The sequence below is a fragment of the Pogoniulus pusillus genome, chromosome 14, assembly GCF_015220805.1.
Source record: "Pogoniulus pusillus isolate bPogPus1 chromosome 14, bPogPus1.pri, whole genome shotgun sequence".
Taxonomy (NCBI): domain Eukaryota; kingdom Metazoa; phylum Chordata; class Aves; order Piciformes; family Lybiidae; genus Pogoniulus; species Pogoniulus pusillus.
The window spans coordinates 16,042,144-16,062,306 of NC_087277.1; the positions used below are offsets into that span (position 1 = coordinate 16,042,144).

Consider the following 20,163-nt stretch of genomic DNA (forward strand, 5'->3'; position numbering starts at 1 on the left):
CTCTGGAGTATGCAGCTCCCAGATATTAAGTCAACCTTTTGCTGAAACCTCTGGCCTGACCAGGGGACCTGGTCTCAATTATAAACATTTGGTATGACCTGGATTAAGTCAGAATGAATAGACATGTCTTGTCAGCTAACCTGATTTTTACCTCAAAACAACTGCATAAAAACACACTGTTTACTCAGACATTGGGTTCTGCTCAGGGCCATTGCAGGTGGATGGCACTATGAGGTGCCAGAAACTGCCAGGCACCTCTTCTATTTATTTGGTTGTAATTCATAGCAGAAATCAAAATCCACAGCCTTGCTAGTTCCTAGGTACTAGACACCTGCTTGCAGACATAGCTGTCTTCATTTCTTTGCTCAGACAGTAGCTAGAGAACACTTCCTCCCATGATGCACTACAAACAGTTTGAGGTTCAATGTGATTTCAAATCCCTCTGCAAAATATTGCTTCCAGAAAAACAATCCCTATGCCTAAAGACCAAACTGAAGATGCCATTAGTGCAGTCAGAATAGTAACCACCTGCTCACCAAAGCTTAGGGCTTTGTCACCTTCCCATCCTTACCCTTTATTCCATTCCATTCCATTCCATTCCATTCCATTCCATTCCATTCTCATCTTCAAGGTATTTTCCCGTACAACCAGGTAGATTTACACTTAGGCACCCCTTTCTGGGAACTCTGCAGATCTCCTATCCATTAAAGAAGAATGATTTCTCCTTGATTTCACTGTCTCACATGATCCTCAGCTTGTCGGCCCCTATTCTTGTGTGGGACAAGATGGTGGTAAACCAGTCCCTATGTTACCTACTCTTTATACATAGAGTCTTTCATGCACTTAAACCACTCATTGTGAACATGTGGATGCAATAGATACATGGCTTATGTAAAGGGAGTTACAGTCTACATGGCACAGCAGCACGAAACCAGCAGCAGTTGCTCACTGTCTTTAGGAAGGTACAGGCATGAATCTCTCTGAATCAGAGCAAGGTGCCAACTGGCTGTGTGATGTGAAGGATGGTGTGCATCTCTGAAAATCCTGCTTCTATTCAGTTAACATACTAATGGTTAGGAGAGTGGGGCGAAAGACTTGGGGTACCAGTGAGGAGATGCATTTAGAAACTCAGAGGTGTGCTGCCAAGCTTGTGTTTTCTTGTAACTATGGAATCCCATTAGGCTCCTAAGTCTTTTGGGTCCAAGTGGAAATACCTCCCAAATGTCCTCCACCAAGGTGCCAGGAACCCAATTATTCCATGTAGTATTAGACAAGTGCCCATGTCTGGTGTTTATTTCCAGTCCCATACATACCCAAGGACAATATTGCACCAATATTAAAATCACAGATAGCCCCCACAAATTCTGTTTTTCAGTTCCCTCAGAGGTCACCTACTTTGGCTTTTTCTTCTTCCCAACAAACTGAAATCTCTGGTGACACCCAAGATGGGGATCTGATGTATGCTCCATCAAAATTAGTGAGGACAGCAGTATTTCTTTTTCATTTTGTTAATGTTCTAAGTGACAAGGTTAGCTTCTGACTGTGGTGGGTTAAAAAAACCTCTGACTAATGTATTTAATCATGCATTTGCCTAGCTATGACCACATCAGACTGCTGGCCAGTAGCCCAGCCTCACTAGCCTGAGCCTTTTTCCTCTCCAAAGGCACTCGAACTATCTGATTCCCTCCTTTCTTGCTTCCATCTCTCACTTTTTCTCCTTAAAATCTGTACCGTATCTATAAATGCAGCTCCAGAGGTGAACCTGAAGCAAATGATCCATGCTCAAAGCAAGTGCATTTCTATATTTAGCCACAAATGCTTCTGTTGTGCTGCTGCAGAGTGTTTTTGAAGAGCTGCACCTTCAAAGAGGTCTTCACAGAGCCACTGAGCTAGGAATTCTTGAAGGGGGGTTGTCTGCAATTCAGTGTTGTTAAGCACATAACTTTTAAGCTTATAGCTAGAGGCAGAGCAAAGGGACTTTTGCATGGTTAGATCTGTTTCTTTTCTTCCTAGAAACTGAGGAGAAGGAACACAGGGTGAAAAATTAATGCCAGAGCTAAAAAAAGCTCCTGCATCTGCCTGTAATAGCACTCTCTCTCCTTCCCATACATCCCTGTTCAAACAAGCACTGAGACACATTGTATGCCCATTGCAATAACTGATATCTTAACACCCCTGTCCGAGTCTTTTTTCCCTCAATAGACACAAGTATTCATGCCCACCCTACTTACAGCAACAGAACTGTGTGCAATTGCATTCTCCTTACCTGAAACTGCCCCTGACACTTGTACTTACTGAGGCCAGTTCTCATATCCACTTCTGACTGACCTCACTGCTAGTACTGCATGAGTCTAGAGAAGCTACAGATGATAGAAGAAGTCTTCTTAATCCGTGTACCGGAGGGGACACTTTGCTGCAGTAGAATCAGCAAATTGTTCAGCTTCAAAAAGGCCTCCAAGATCATTGAGTCCAACTCCTAAACTAACTGTGCCAAGTCCACCACTAAACCATGTCACTAAACACCACACCTTCATGTTTTTTGAGCACTGCCAGGGATGATGATTTGACAAGGATATAAAGTGTTTTAATTGGTCTGGTGCTAAAGAGAAAGGACACACATACATAGTTCTGTCCAACTCCATAACAAGAGAGGGGAAAACTGGAAGACTTTGTTCTCCATCATGTATCAGTGTTTTCAGTTCAATGTCCTTGACTTTGTTCAATCATTTTTTATCTTCCGTTGCCTTACTTTTATGCTTGGAACAAGGCCATATTTCTGAAATTCATGTAGATAGTTATTGAGTATACTTAGTGTGAGGGGAAAGCATAATAGCAAATGATAAAAGAAGAAGGTCCTTTATATGAGTTATGTCACTGTACTCATTCTGGAGGATGCTACCAGCTCTAGAGTATATTACACTGCTGAATGTACTTTGGCTCACTCAAGGTCATGGAGTGCTTGTTCTCCTCCATCTTGTGTTGCTGCTCTGCTGAGCTGAGCAGGGGCTGTTCTACTCTGAGAGAAAGGAAATATAGCATTGAGGAGAACAGGACTGAATGCAGAAATGTGTCATCACACCAATATTTAAAACCAAATTCATTTGGATTGCAAGACAACGCTTTTACCAAAGCCAAATACATGTTAGACTAACCTGACACCTGAAAGAACATAGTAACATTTTCTGTTAGCATGGGGAAAGCAGGGAATATTGCTTCAGCAAAATGTTCAACACTGTTTCCAACAGCCTCTGCTAAGACAAACTGACAAATTACAGAGTAAATGGAGGGTCTGTGATGCAGGTAAGGAATTGTCTAAGATGCGTCACTCAAAGAGTGGTGATCAGTGTTTTTTTACTCAGACCAAGCAGCCTATCACAAGTGGAGACCCCCCAGAGATTCATACTGAGCCCTCTACCATTCAGTATTTCTGTAAGTGATCTGGATGATAGCATTAAATGGACCCTTACCAAGTCCACTGGTGACACCAAGCCACACAGTGAAGAGGACACATCAGAAAAAAGAGCCATCATACAAGAGAACTGGAGAGGCTGGAACAATGGATAAGCAACAACTTTATGAAGTTTAAAAAAGACAAGAGAAAAGCTCTCTAACTGGGATTACATAATCAAGGAGTCCAGTGTAGGCTGGGACCTCTGCAACTGAGAACATTCTTGACAAAAGGGGCCTGGAAGGCCTGGCGGACAACAGGCTGTGTGTCAGCAGTGTGCTTTTGCGGTGATAAAGGCAGATTGGATCCCGGACTGCATATACAGAGGCACTGTTAGCAGAGACAGGCGTGTGACCATCCCACTCTATAGAGCACTTGTCAGGCCATATCTAGACTACCTAGAGTATCTGATTCTGGTCCCCACAACTCAAAAAAGTCACAGGCAGACTGGAGAGGTTCCAAAGGTGGGCCACAAAAATCAAAGAGCTGGGGACTTACCTCTTTTGTTTCTTGAAAAGAGAAGACTCTAGAAAGATTTCATCACAGTATTGCAGTATTTAGAGAGTGGCTATGAAGAAGGTAGAGGCTCTCTTTTAAAATAAGCTACATGGAGAAGGCAAGGAGCTTCCTCATGGAACAGGTTGCTTCCTTGTGCAAGAAGGAGAAGTTGCATGAGGAGCAGTTTCATCTCAGTATAAGAAACAAATTTTTTACAATGAGAACAGCCACTCCAGGATGTAGTGGGGTTTTTCAAGATGTTACTAGACACAGTGCTAGATAATCTCAGCTCAGCTCCCTTTGCCTCAAAAGGTGATGATCTTTTGAAGCTCCTTCCAGCCTGGGCTGTTCTATGATTCTTTGAAATGCACCAGGAGGACAGAGTCTAGCATGTTAATAACATAATTCATCAGTTTCACAGAGAATTCAACTAAATAAACATCTGTGGCACCAAGTTTCATAATCAACTTCAACTCTTAAGGAGGCGTTTTCATCTCCAGGACATACTGTTAGAAACTGCTTTAGAACACCAACCAACCTTGTTTGCAGCAAAACTCATATGTTCTTGACTTAGAACCCACTTTTTCTTTTATCACTTTTCCCATTGAAGTTACATATGAGGCATGTAGGTATAACACTGCCAAGAAATCAGACTGGAATTAAAGTATCCACAAAATTCCTGTGAGGCTTTGATAAAATAGCTTCTCCCCTGTTTCTCCACTAAGCCTAGTAGACCTCGTCTGATACCCCATAATGCCATAAAATCTAGTTCCACCTTCAGATAGATTTACCAGATACAGTCTTTTGTATCGCGCTATAACTCAGTGTTTCTTGTACTCTGTACAAGTCTGGATCCTCCATTTTGTGCAAATCATCCCTTGCCCTCACACAGTAGAGGAAAGAGTTAACTCAGTGTCTATGATCTGTTCAGCAGTATGGGTCTGCCTCAGTATAACAGACTGTGCAATGAGTACTGCCATGCACATTCTCTTTATCCTGTTGAAGGCACGTTGCTGGACGGTGACTACTGATGTCTAACCTGGGATTTGGAAACATTACCCATGTATTTCACACAGATATTACTGCAATTCTTCATGGCACTATTGGTTGGTGTCCACAGCCGTACCAGTTTACAGCCCCTGGGAAGCATTTCCCAGTTATTCCTGGAGATAAATCTTTCACTTCTCAAAAACTTTCCTGTATTTCTTCCCATAAGAGGGCACAAAGCATTGTCTTTTAATGCACTAGGATGGATCAGGGATCCTGTTACAGATTTGACAGTTTTGCCACTGCACCTTGCTTACCCCTTTGAACAGATAACACAGACAAAACAAACAGTCGATCTATCACTGGTTGTTGCTCAGACCTGTCTTTACATGAATGGAAAGAGTAGGTTTCTATCATGTGCGGCATTGTCTCTTGCCTTTCAAGTTCCAGGAACACAAAATTGCCTCCTCCACTTTGAAAACAGAATGCTTGGAATTACTTAAAGGCCTGACATAAGGCATTTAACTAGGAGTACTCCTATGATGTAAATTCCCATCTTGTTTAGATTCAGATATTAATAAATCATCAATTTCTTAGCATAATTCTACGTGCAAGAAAATCTGTCTCTTCAAATCTATGGGCATCTTTTTGGATCATAGGAAAATCTGCCTGCAGAAAAATTTGCCTGAAACCTGCATGGCTCAAAAGCTCTTACTTGCTATGCACCTCATGCATAGAATTGCCTTCTGCTGAGAGGTACAAGGAGCACAGACTGTATCTGTTTTTAAATCGTTTGATATTGCTTGCGTTGTTCAAAGAGATTTTGTGACATGTCCATTTGCTCTGGAAATGATTTGTTGTTCTACTGGCTGTCATTACGCTATTATTTGTGAAGTGTTTTGTGATGCATTGCATGAAAGCTGCTATGTAAGCTATTTTATAGGCTGCAGTGACACTTCAGGTATCAATAGGCAAAGATTAATGATGTTAATTATTCAATAAAATTGTTCCTTTCTATAGGTCCTTTGTTTAGAGGGAGAGGTGAATTAAAATGAGTGAGTGGATGCTATATGTAATAGGTGTAATCTTTCCTGCTGATGCAATATACAAGAGAAGATCGAAGAACATGAAAAATACCTCCAAATACTATCTATCTGAATGGAGCTACCATATGTCATGTAAATTACTCAATAAAATAGGACTGTACAGGCCACAGAGCAAAACTAATAACACATAAAATAATCCATTTGCCAAACATGTGGGAGAAATGGTAAAAAAAACCCAACCTTTATCATCTTCACCACCAACTTTAACCTACAGCAGATTTGCTGAAGTGGACTGTACTATTTTTTTACTGCAAGAACTTTCCATAAAGATCCATGTCTACTGAGCACTGCTTTGTTCAGAGCAATCTGCTGGAAATGGTGTTACCTCACTGAAGAGAATGAAGCTACCGAGTTGAAAAAGCCTTGAAGACATTTCCTCTCTCTGGGACCAGGATACTCTCTCCAGGACCAGCAGGATGTTTAAATGCTTAATCTTATATAACTTTACAGTTCTGGACCCCCATTACAAGAAGGATGTGGATGTGCTGGAGCATGTCCAGAGAAGGGCCATAGGGACAATCAGAGGGCTGGAGCACCTCTCCTATGAGGACAGACTGAAAGAGTTGGAGCTGTTCTGTCTGGAGAGGAGAAGGCTCCCAGGTGACCTTATTGTGGCCTTTCAGTATCTGAAGGGGGCCTACAAAAAAGCTGGGGAGGGACTTTTTAGGCTATCAGGTAGTGACAGGACTAGGGGGAATGGAGTGAAGCTGGAGATGGGTAGGTTCAGACTGGACATGAGGAGGAAGTTGTTCAGCATGAGTGATGAGAGCCTGGAATGGGTTACCTAGGGAGGTGGTTGAGGCTCCATCCCTGCAGGTGTTTAAGGCCAATCTGGATGGGGCTCTGGCCAGCCTGATCTAGGGTAGAGTGTTCCTGCCCATGGCAGTGGGTTGGAACTGGATGATCCTTGTGGTCCCTTCCAAGCCTGACTGACTCTATGATTCTCCAATTCTTGTGTTGATGGTCTTGATCATTTTGACTTGGCTTTTTTAGTATCTGCCTAGATTTTAGGTTTCCTTCTGGGAGCTTCTGTCAACCCTGGCCTAACACCAATATGGTGCCTCCATGTTAAGTTACATCTGTATGAGGTAAAGTCCACTTTTAAAAGTCTGTTAGCCCTGTCTTAGCTTTGCCTCACACCCACTTTATTGCTGAGAACAACGTCACATGGAACAGAATATCCCTTTGGTCAGCTGGGATCAGCTGTCCCACCCCAGACTTTTGTGTACTCCCAGCCTTCTCACTTACAGGGCAATATGAGGAACAGAAAAAGCCTTGAGGTTGTGTAAGGACTGCTTAACGACAACTGAAAGTATATTATCAGCAATGTTTTCATCACAAATCCAAAATATAGCTGCATGCAGGTTTCTCTGAAAACCTTTAACTCTATCTCACCCAAAACCAGCAGAATAATGCAGATGTTTTTACATATATAGATGATTTAACATTAGGATCTCAATGTCTGGCACTTCATTTTAAAAAGTCTTGCCAGAAAAATTACCTTCTTTTTTACTCCTTTTCAGCATGGAGTGAGTTCTGTATATATTGTTTCCATAGGTAAGAAAGTAAGCATAGCTCCCACGCAGAATCAACAATCTGCTTTGTGTTCCCATTCACCTGTGGCAAGGTTTTCTCCCTGTGACCTCTTTTAGGACAAGTGAGTCTACTCTATACAACTACCTGAATGCATCTCGTAGTGAGGTAGAGGTCACTCTCTTCTCTCTAGTAACAAGTGATGGGATGTGAGGAAATGGGCTCAAGTTGCAGCAAGGAAGATCTAAATTGGATATTAGAAGACTTAGATGAAACATCTTCACTGAAAGCTATTACCACACTGGTACAGGCTCCAGTGTTGGTGGGACTTGGTTGAATCCCCATCCCAGAAGGTGCTTTAAAAATGTACAGATGTGGCATTTCTGGACATGGTTTAGTGGGCCTGGTGGTATTGAGTAGAAAACGGGACTTGATCTTAGAGGTTTTTTCCAACCCTAATGATTCTATGATTCTGAAACATGTGTAGATGTGGTACTAAGGCACATAATCTAGCACCAGACTTGGTAGTTAGAAAACTGTTGGACTCAATGATCTTTTCCAGCCAAAGTGATTCTATGATTGTATAACAGATAAAAAAATTTCCAGAAATAAGTGGAAGTCCCCTTTCCTGCCTCTGCTTTGCCTCGGCCAGCCAAAGTCCTCTGCAGAAGGGAAATGTTTGTGGAAGGTCCTGATTGCACTGGCTGCTATATCATGTCACAGACTAGATTTTGGGAGATGGACTGAGGAGCTAAGAATGAGTGTTTTTCATATCAGCCTTATATCACCCATAGTTTTCTCCTCTCCTGCTAGGTTCCCTAGGCAGTGTTTGATACACCCAGTAACAGCAACTGGGAGCATCAGCTTGCAGCAAATCTCAATCTCTTTTACCTCAAAACATGCTTTCAGCAGAGACACGTTTCCATATAGCCCGACTTCCAATTTTGCCTGTTGCTTACCCCCTGCTTCCTAAGCATGTATAAGTGTGTCCGCATTTGAGTGCTGTGGTGAGAGTGATTCACTCGCATCGCTGTACTGACTAACCCTAGACAAAACAGGACAACTTGCAGAGCTGACAAATCCAGCAAGAGCACAAAGTGAAACTCCCGCTTCCTTTCCATAGGCTTCAGATGAGAAAAGGAAATGCTGCTCTGTAAGGTATCCAGGCTAAAGCATGACCTCTGTGTCTCTGAAGTGCCACATTTCTTGCCTTCTACTGTGGCAGAAAAAAATAATAGTCGAAGATAAGGGAGGTACACAGGGATGACACAAATGATTAATTGCCAGTCTTGCTCTCCCCAGCAGCTGTGGGCTTGACTCGGATATCTCTGCTGCTCTTTGGAAACTAAGACAAGTCATATCTTGCGGCTGCAGGGCCATGGATCAAAGCATGACCTGGTTACTAATGCAACCGGATAATTATTCCCCGATGGTTAGTGTGTATTCATTATAATGTGTATCTGGTGCAAACTGTTCATTTTAATTGTGTTTTCTTCTCCCTACACACACTTAACTCCCATTGACAGGGAGTTCAGAGCGTACCCCCTCAGCTTTCTCGTATCAGCAAGTGTTACAAGGATTATTCTGGTTGGGGAAGGTTTTGGGTGCTGTGCAATGATGCGTCTGACTCATCCTCTATTGTAGGAAGTAGGGAGGGTTATTTTCACAGAGCTAATATGAAAAAGTGTGTGGAAAATGTAACGATTCAAAGAGGTGCCTTCTGTGGAAAAATCACTGCTAATTAGGTGGTATGCGGGTGTCATCTGGGTCTCTGTAAACTATAGGTCATGCCAATATATGAATCCTCTGAAGATTTTAGTGCAATTAGGGAGAAATAATTAGCATTTCACCTTTCATGGGGAACCTGTGATTAACTATGAGCTAACCTTTTTAAATTATTTTCAGGTTTTCTAGAATTGCCAAGTTCCTTGCTGCTTTCAAAGCTGTGTGCTTAATGACAACCAGAGGGCAAGTGGAAGTCTTCTTGACTATCACAAAGGGTCTCCTTCTCTCTATTCCAAACAATTACTGTCATCACCTCTTTATATTGAAACACCATCTTTACTTACCCGAGGTCTGGATGACATTGTACTAAGTTCTGCATCTCAGTACAGAAAGACACAGTTCCCTGTCTAACCAAAATGAAAACTGGCAAGGAAAGAAGCATTAACTGTTTTCGAAAGAGTCTCAGACTCAGGACTACAGGACTGAAGCTTTCAGACTGACACTACTTCTTTTCCTGTCCAGAAATGTCAATAAATATCTTACAGAGTGGATTTTAGAGAAACGAATGCCAGGATGTCACACTACTTCTTTCAAATGGAGATACACAGTGCACAGAGAAGTGATGAGTACAGCAGGAGACAGCTATGTGAGTAAACTCTAAACCAGGTAACATAAGTACTAATTACAGTGCAGTTACAACACAATTCCTTTGGGACTCTGGACACATCTTGCTCTAAGCGTCTTGATGCCATTTAATTAAAAAGCTGTTCCAGGTATGTGCCTGAGATCTGCAGCCACACTTTTAATTGACACAGAATCTTACTCATAATATGAAGTATTTCTGTTGTTGTTATTGATCTGCTCTTTCTATCGATTAGCTATGTGCAAATTGAACCATTCTCAGCTGAGATATTTTTCAGGTCTGTTATCCCTGCAGCAGTATTTATCTCTGTGCTTGTGTTATGGCCATTACTGCCTTGTGGTCAGGTGCAGATTTCACATCTGTTATAAAAATTCCCTAAATTTGGCAGGTTTCCTCTTCCTGTGGGAAGAGTACAGTCAGATAATTTTCACTGAGGAACAATGTCTTCCTTTTTTCCCCTTTTCATTCAAATTGACAGGAGTTTAATCTCCAGGAACATCTGTGTAGACATGCAAGGGGGTCCATCCAAGATACAGACAAGAGACCAGACTTACCTGGTCTCACTGATAGACCCTAGAATATCAATTCCACTAGAGCCACAGGGCCACATCTTAAACTTAAGATTCCTGTAACACCATTGTATGTATCTTAACATATTCCAGGTAAGGATCTCCTGAAGCTCCAAAGCATTGCTGTGTTGCTGAGAAACACTCATTGTGGACCCATGTAGCAGTCCCTCCACATCCTAAGGAAGAGAAGGCTCTGTCTTCTGATCTTGTGTGTAAAGTCAACAAATTCCCAGGACCTATACATATCGCAAAGCAGGATGTGAACTGCTAGGCTAGATCATTCTGCAAGAAAATGACACTGCCCTGTCCATGCTGTATCATGGTTCTCTTCAGCTACAGGGAGAGCAACTACATAATTCACAGGGTCATGTTTTCATTAGAAACACATGCATCTGGGTTCCCAAAGGCTTTTGGTGTATTGGTGTTAAATAGGACAGAGCACAGCCTCAGTACTTTTGATTCCCTGATGTCTTCACTGCTCTTCTGGCTGACTGGAGTGTCCTCTTAGGAGCACTCCAAGACACTTTGCTGTGTGGCATTTCAACTGCTGCCAAACATCAGAATAAGGCATGCCTTGAATCTCAGTGGGGACCGGCAGCCATCTCCTGTCCAACTCCCTCTGTAGGTACTGCAGACCATATGTTGTCCCTGGCAGGTTGCAGCCAGCAACACTAAACGTAGGAGCTGGCAGTGCTCCTTCTGTTCTTGCCGAAACGCCAGAGATAGAAGAGGAATTGCCAGCCATTGACAGGCAGGAGGTTCAGCCAAGAGCCATCTGTCCATACTTCCTCTCTGCCAGTGCTGTTGCTGATGCCCAGCAAGTTTCTGCAAGCCTGAAGAATGAGCTACACATAAAAAAAAAATACCTAGTGCTGGGAGGGAAACACAACAAGAAGAATTTGAGTTTCACCTTTACAAAAAGAAATATGCATGTGAGAGGAAATTAGGGAGAAGAGGAAGAACAGCACGACCACCAACCTTGCTGGAACAGAGCAGTGTGTCACCATATGTGCATGCTTCAGGGCCTCAGGGATAGTGTGCTTGGGAGGAGAGATCTTCATTCAACAAATTAATAATGGCAATGCAGATAAAGACTATGGTTTAATTACTCACATTAAAATCTCAGTAGAAGAGGCAAGTGCTGAAGGTGATGTGACAAATTCTGCTAGCCTACCTAGTTTAAGCATCTGTTTGCCTAAAACACCCACATTGTTAGACCTCATCTATGTGAGTGGGCACCCATGTGCACGCCACAGGCTGGGAAAATGCTGTGGGAAGTTTTGCAGGTTATGCTGGGAAACAACAGTCAGCTGCTGTACACTAAATCCCTTCCCAAGACAGATGCATATAGGCAAGTGGGTGCCCCAGCAGCCTGAAACCCTATGTATTGATGTACATCTCCAAATAGTCATATTTGAGAGAGCAGAAGTTTCAGATAGGTAAGCACCATTGAAGGAAAATGATGACAGGGCAACCCAAATCACCATCAAATGTCAGAGAAGCAGGCAGTGATGGAAACACTTAGAGAGCTGAGGCCAGTTCCATGAAGGATCTTTCCAAAAGCCATCTTCTTTTTCTCTGCATACAGCTTCTGTGTGTTTATGAGGAAGCCTCTGAATCATGAGATCAAAAGTGTGACAATGGGACCAAGCTGGTTGTAATTGTTTCCCAGGGACACTAGGTGGGGAAACACCTTTAGGGATAGAGAGCATGTTAGGGGCTGTCTCATCAGCCTTACAGGGAAAAAAAATAGGGAGCAAATGCCCTCAGCTCACTGTTCTTGATGCTGTTGGCTTTAAGTTTTGCTTAAAAGCTTTGTGTTTTAGGATCCCATTACAGCTCTATCCAGGCCATTAGTTAATTAAGTTGTACCACCAGAGTATGTCAAAGCTTGGATGTGTTGTTACTTACTGTCAGCTCTTTCAGGCTCCCTCCCACCTCTGTCCTTCAACCCCTCACCACTGGCACATTTAGAAAATACAGTGAAAAACAAGACCCTGAGTGGATCAGAGTAGTTGTGTTTTCCTTGATGAAGTTGAACCAGCACAACTTCCCTCTTTTAAGTACATCGAACTTCTATTTCCACACAACTGTGGAGCTCACAGATTTCAGAGACCAAAAGCATAACCAAAAGTCATTATTTTTGTCCCCACAAGTAGACCTTTGCCTCCCCAATGACACACCTCTTAGAGTATGAGTTACCTACAAGAGAAACTTTCAGTGTGGAGCAGCCAAGCCATCTGTGCCTTATCTACAGTTCTTGCTTGAGCTCTCAGATGGTTTCATGGTGTCTGAGCTAGCAGAACTCAAAATAACTCCAAAAATGGAAGCAATTGACCCAGGCTGACGCTTCTGCACATAATGAACAGAGTATTTTATCATAGTAGCATACTAACATGGTACCCAAGAACTTTGTCATATCCCATTTAACACTGTGCTGTATGGCTGCACCAGTCTGGCTCTCTTAATTTCCATACATCACACTGCCCAGCTCCATACTGGTTTAATGGCCCTAATATGCTTGTTGCTAGTGCTGTAGACCAGTGACTGATTCTCCCAGTGACAGTCTGATAATTAAAGTAGGAAAGATAATTATTTTATCTATAGGTAAATTCTGCAGAAGATACTGCAGGTCTCAGAAGATTCTCTGGGTGAATCCTTCAAAAGCAGTGAATCAAAGTACCCTAATGCACTCGTTGCTATGTGGGAAAGTGTCACAGGGTGGAGATTCAAGACTCAGACAAAGAGATCAGGTCTGATTCTCACCATGAGCTGCACTCAAACAGTTGTTTTACTGTGGAGTCAGGTGCGGAGGGTTACCAATCAGTATTAGAACAAGATCAGGTTACTTCGAGTAAATAAAGAATTGGTACTACAGGCAAGAGCAGAGTCAGTACAAATGATGAGTCTTGTACCTAGCATAGGTAAAATTTTACTCTTAGTGTCAAGGGCTTGAGGGTGATCACAACGCTCTTCCAATTCTGAAACAAGCCTCTATGAAGAGTTTTACCTGAGGATGGACAAATTCAAATAGTGCTGAGGCATACAGTATCATACAATATTGAGTGCAAAGCTGCCCAGGCTGTGCACAAGTTCAGTAAACAGACCTGGAACAATCTCTGCTGCTGCTGGAAAACAAACCTTTTAACAAAATATTAGGATTTGGGGGGGGAAACATCTCACTGGCTGAAAACAAAGCATGCAGTGACACTATATAGATATTCACCTTGTTCCTGACAGATGGAGATATTACAAGTTTGGAGCAGAACTGATGAATCTGATAAACCTAAAGCTGATGTAGTACTCTTAGCAGGGCCTTGTTTTACTCTTCAATAGGAAATAGACAGTACAGTCATCACCAGACTGTATTTGGACCAGTACAAACCAAGAACACAAAGGCCACTCAGAAAAGGGAAGAAACGAACTGCTTTTGACAGGGGACAATGTATTGTATTTGGATTGCTCCCTTTCAGAACATGTAAGAACTCAGGCATTTACTTATCACATTCTCTAAGAGTGCATTTTTAGCCTCACTGACAAAATCATCTATCTTTTCTCCTTTCTTAACTCTTTATTGCGCTTTTCCCTTATTAGATGCAACTCGGAGTCTGTCATCAGCAGAATCTGAGATTCAGAGGCTTTTCCAGATAACGGACCTTACAAACTCATCAAGCCACTAACTTGTGGCTGTAGTGCTCCTACTCCTAAGACTGAAAAAAATACTCCGTGTGAGTATATTTGAACAGGAAGAGAGATCTGGGAACATTGAGAGGCTAAGACAGAATTTGTTTGCTTTTCTCAGAAACAAGAAGTGTTTTATTATCAGGTATTGGGACTATGTCAAGTAAATTGAATTACAGACATGTCAATGGAAAGGCTGTGAACTTAACTGAAAACACAGAGTAGGGAATAAAAAGAACGTTGAAAATAGCAATACAGACTCTACATCCAGCTGCTTTAAAGCTCAATGGACACTAGAGTTTGTATTATCTAAGTGCTATGTTCAAACTCTGTTCATAGTTTTAAAATGAAGCTGATCAGACCTAATTCATTGTTGCCTTTTCTTCTTGTCTTGCCTTTCAAAGTGCAGAGAGCCACAGTTGTTTCCCTTTGCTCCAACACACAAGACATAATTCCATCAGCATGAAAAAGTGTAGCGAGAGAAAGCAGAAACCTCCAAGTCCCAGAACCACGGACAGCAGCTTGTTCCAGCAGTGTATGAGCTATTCAGGACCATCAAGTACCCCATCTGTGTATCTCCTCTCCCTGTTAGTTTGATCTCATTTACATTAACCTGGATACAATCAGTTAACTCTGTGGCACAGAAAGGAAGCTGCAGATGAGATGAGACCCATCCACATGACTACAGAAATGATCACAGGAAGTCACTCCTATTTCTCTGGCACGGTTCACTGTGGTCCCTGTATGGGAAGGGCAATCTCTCTGGATCATTTGGGATCTGCATTGATCAGTCTGTGATCATTTGTTCTGCCTCTCCACAGATTGGAAAAGTGCAGTTGTGGTCCTAGAAGGTGGCAGTAGAATCAACTCATGAGTGGTTCCATATGGTAGACTGAAATGAGGTGAAGAAGACTCAGCTTCTGTTTCTCACTCTGATGGGAAATAAACTCAGCCTCTGTGACTCTATTCCATTTTCTAATTTTTGTCAAATTAAAATATTAACGTTCTGGAGAGGGAGCTGTTTTTCAGGACAGTGATACTAGTGCTCACCAGCTCCCAGTGTGTCCTCTTCCCTCCCTGTAGAGAATAGTATTTTTTTTCCAGTACTTTCCCATTTTTGTTCTGATGCCACACTTCCACTATGTCAGTACAGCAGTGGGCCACGCCAAAACATTGGGCCTTCCTTCCTTTTCATTACTGCATGGGGCTTAGCACCACATCACTCTGAAACCCCAGAAACAGCTACTGGGACAGGGCACTGATGGCCCGAATGGCCAGGCCCAGGAAAGCCGAAAAAAAGAGAGAGTTGGAAGGCTCTGCTGCATGGGTGCTACCATGCACTGTGTCTGCAGTGTCTGGTCCCAGGGCCTGGCTGCAGTCTAATCTGGGACTTCTGCTAATAATTACCACAAAATGATGGGCTGTGACAGATATCAAGCCCACAAGCACCTTGATCCTCAGCATGCAAAACCTGCCTCCATAAGATGGGTTTTCTCAGTCCACTGTGCAAATCCTGACTGATCTCAGCGTGCTCTGACATTGCCCCAGCCAGCCTGACCCCAAATGCTCGCTAAACAAGCACCAAATGCCCTACTTTACATTGCCTGTAACATCCCAAAACAGTGTCTGACTTCTCAATTAGTCTAAGAGAGGACTGTAAACTTGAAATCCAAACTGATGGACTGTGAAATCCGTATCACATTGTCACCCACAGCACACTTTCCCCGCTCTACACTGAGCTATAAATAGACTTTCATTATTAGCAAGCAGACAAAGACAGCCTGGAAGATGTTCCACGCTGACACAACTCCTGGCTTACTGATTTCTTGTTTTCACCTTGATACGAGAGTGAAGATAGGGACAAGCAGGAAGAGACTACTCAACAGCAAAAGAGCTGAAATCACTTTTTACCCTAACCAGGATCATTTCTGAGTTTTGTTTGGGTTTTGTTTGGCATTTTGGTTTTCATTTTTACTTTCTCTCCCCTGGAGCCAAGAACTCAGAATACATTACCCAGTGCAACAGAATGCATCACACCCGCCTCCTCTGCTAGGTCATCTGTTTAAACTCCTGGAGTCTGACTACCAACTCCCAAACATTAAAGACCTAATACTTTCTTTCTCCCTCTTTTATTTCTGTTAAAAAAAAATAAGGAAGTTGATCTTTGCTTTAACCACTTGCATGCTTTATGGCAGCTATTAGCTTTGGAAAAAAAATGTAAGGAACTCAATCCTTCTGGAAGGATTGAAACCCTAACAGGTCAGCCTCCTTCTTCAGAGTTTGGTTTTGCAACAAATAATTAAAAACTCAAACAAATCCACAATAAAAGTGACTGATTACAGCCTCTGATGAGACACAGAAGCTGTGACTGTGAGGCATAAACCTGAAAACTTGTGTCCTTTAGCCACAAGACAAATATCCTTTGTGCATCTCTTTTTCAATGTCTTGTTATCCTGAGACAAGGAGAATGGTTAACTTGTCCTACTCGTTGTACCTTCGGTTTACATGCCAGCTCTTTTGATGCAGCAGCATCTTCAGTTTTCATGCCAGCTCTTCCCACGCCAGCAGCATCTAAACTGGTGCCCTATGACATGCAGCAGCTATGTTTCTGCCTGGTTCCTTGACATTTATATCAAGGTCAATTAAACAAGCCATTGCCTGGCCATTATTTGTACAGTGAGGGGTTGTTCTTCAGCTAACAGAAGTGAAAAGGCTTGGCAGAAACCTCAGGAGGTTTTAGCTTTGGATCAAATAGCAGGCTGGAGTTTTAAGATAGCTGATAGTGTTCATTTGCTCTGCAAGATGGTCTTTTGTATCTTAGCTTTCTTTGAAAATGAAGCAAACCCCCAAATTCCCACAACTCGAGCATGCTCTGTCTGTGAGGAAAACCTTACAGAGCTGTGTCTGAGAGCATTGTTCCATTAATGTTTCTTTGCAACAGCAGAGAAGTTCACATCTTTCCATCTCCCTTTTGAGCCCTGCTGGCCATTTCTTCCCCATGACAGTTTTCAACTCTATAGCTTCTGCTGGTTTGTAAGACTTTACTGGAAATTGATTCTTTGGTTAAGAGAAGGAGTGGAGTAAGTTGAGCCCAAATCACTGTAACCTATCTTTGTAAAATTACACCATTTTTAGAAGTTTTGGGTTCAGTGACTCAGTCTAAGTGCAGGACCCATAAAAGACCCTGGCTAAAGCAAAGAGTACCTTGCAGCGTGGGAGTAGGGAGAAGTATCTGGGGCACTGGAGGGGCTAGGAAGAAAAATGTTAGGTATTAGCAGAGCCACAGCCGTGTGCAGGTTTGAGTCAAGTTAAGTCTTTGATTCTTCCTGCCAGGTTGAAGCAGGAGTCACATATTTGTGTGTGACATCTTGTATAGTGTCTCAGTGAGTAGTTCAGGGAAATGAAGCTGAGAAGCTATATACTTATCAAAATGTTTCTCCACAAAATCTTAGTTCAAGAAGCATAACAAACCCCAGCAGCAGCATCTAAACCTGCATTTAATTTTTGCTTATTTTGTGGTTGGAACAAGGGCTGTAGATGGAGTTTTCCGTATGGGACACTTCCTGCTTTCCCACAGGTGCTGAAAAGAGATTTCCTAATTTCTGAAGCTCTACAAAGCCATAATAATAATTTTCATTTACTTAATCCTTTTTAGAAAGCCTCAAGACTAATTTAAGTTCATGTGATGCAAAGACACTTTGGAACTCCATTGTACACACTACCCAACTAATGAAATTAATATCAGGGCAATAAGGAATATAACCAGAATACCAATTGTTCCTAAGTCCTAATAACAACTGAGGGGGGAAGAAAGGAGCAGATACTAGAGGTTTTAAATCTATTAAGTGTTTCTTCTTTGTGTATTGACACAGGTAATGAGTTCTACGGAAGGAATGCTACACTTGAAAGCCTTTAACACTGAAAGCTTAATTGACTGCACAATGAATAATACAGGCAACCCATTCATGGGTCGATCCGAATGGGAAGAGAGAGCACCAAAGGAGCAGACAGATCATGTTAATAGGAAGCCTGAGGCTTATTTAAAAATCTATACTGTAGTTAAAATTAGAACGCAAATTGGAACTTGGCATTCTGTTGCTCAGGAAATTGGTAATGCGATACTAAAAGCTTGCACTTCTCTCTGTCTGGTCCTAGTTAGAAGAGGACAAAAGCAATGGTAGCCACAATATCATATGCCACGGGGAGCCATTAAAGAAGGTGATAACATAAAGAAATAAGCATTTTCAGCTGTTCACATAGTGAGGTGTGTGCTGTGATCCTTTGTTATTCCAAATGTAGAAAAATATGTATTGAAATGTAAAGCAGACATCTTTTATTATCTTCCTCAGAACTATTCCAAGGGCAAAAGGTAATTCTGACTTTTGGATTTTTTCTTTAGGCATGAGTCCACAAATACAGCTCGACCCTCAGTGGCCACTGGTATTATTTGGATCAGATACATCATTGAGCCTTCTGGATTAAACAGTTTTTGGCTGGGCATGTTGATGTCCAGCAGCCCTACTGGTCAGAGAAATAGGTTTCAGGGTTTTTATTCTCTTTTCCAGAGGAAAACTATTTTTATTGCAAAGCTCACCATTATAGTTAGGTAACATAGGACAGATTCTGAAAGCAAGCACGAGAAGGAGGAGAACACTGTCTTTTTGAGGGTTGATGTCCCTGAGTCAGGCCAGAACCATTTGTCAGAGACAAATATGTCACTGTTATGTTTTTCATGATCTAATCAGGCTGTGTGACCTTAGTCCTGTGCCACCTGTTTCATACACACAAGTATACTGCCACCTGAACCAGAAGCTGGGAAGCAGAAAGCAAGGAGAAAATTCTGGAAAATCCAGTATCTAGAACAAAAGTACAAGGGACAGCCATCCATGTCCCACTTCAAAGGGACCAGGCCAGCTAAATCTGACCTGACAGCCTGGAGAATGAACCCACAGGACAAGTCCAGAAGCAGACAATCAGGTGGATCTGCATACTCAAGTAAAATGTACCTGGAGATTCTAGAAAATACCCCAGGAGTTCCCTTTAAAAAAAAAAATCTCAGGATAATTGTTTTCCAGAGTCACAGGAACACTGGAGTCATTAAATAACTTCTTGTTATTTTAAAACACATAAGAAGAATTAAATTAAAAGGAAAAAGAAGTGTTTTCTGAGCAATCCCTTATGGAAATATAATGATTAGGATAAAAAGATTATAGGCTTAACTAGAGGAATAATCACAAATTTTTTACCACTATGTGATTTCAATTTTTTTTTACTATTAAAGCCTGACATCCCTGTCTGACAGTTTAATTACTAGGGTAATGTGATGGATAAAGAGACTTGCTCTGTAGTGCCTCCCACTTACTAAACACTTGCTTGCAACCACAGCTGCAAAAAAATGTCACAGTTCCTCAAAGTGAAGACAATAATTTCCTTGGTGTCAGTGCCCTAAACATTTATTATATGAACTGTTCAAGTAAAACCACCTTTTCACTGCTAAGGATATCTAATGAGAGTCAGAGCTATATGAGGCTCCAGATCACTGAAAGATTAAACTACCAGTCTTGAACTGCTCTTGAGCAGCCACACATGAAAGCAAACTCTTCAGCTTCACTGGACTCATTTGAGGGCATCCAAAAAAAAGCACTTTAAGAATTTTGAGTGCAGGCCTGCAGTGCCTGCAGAAAGACCTTGCTCCAAATCAATTTTCCAGACTGCTTGATTAAAAAACTAACCCAAAAAAATAAAGATGCAATAGGATGTGAGAGTCCAGAAAAAACACACAATCAATAGAGATGACACCTGTCTAGAGGCAGAAAGCCTTGAGTACTAGAACAATGTTTACTACAGATATGATATTACACACACTGTCACAAAAATTGCAAAACATTGCCAAATGTCCTTTTGATGCTGAGAGAATCAAACTCTCTGCCAAAAATATGAAGAATTGCATGGTGGGGCACGCAAGAAAAAGAA

At 42.0% G+C, this 20,163-nt stretch overlaps 2 long non-coding RNA genes across 3 annotated transcripts in view; both read right to left on the minus strand.

The window, feature by feature from the left end:
- LOC135181058 (uncharacterized) overlaps positions 1 to 20,163 on the minus strand; it is a 136,898-nt gene that overhangs the window by 15,702 nt on the left and 101,033 nt on the right. The gene's annotated exons all lie outside the window — the stretch shown is intronic.
- Positions 10,026 to 11,550, minus strand: LOC135181057 (uncharacterized). The gene is made up of 2 exons (XR_010304685.1): positions 11,488 to 11,550; positions 10,026 to 11,381 (listed from the first exon to the last, which is right to left on the minus strand). It is a non-coding gene; the product is annotated as an uncharacterized LOC135181057 (long non-coding RNA).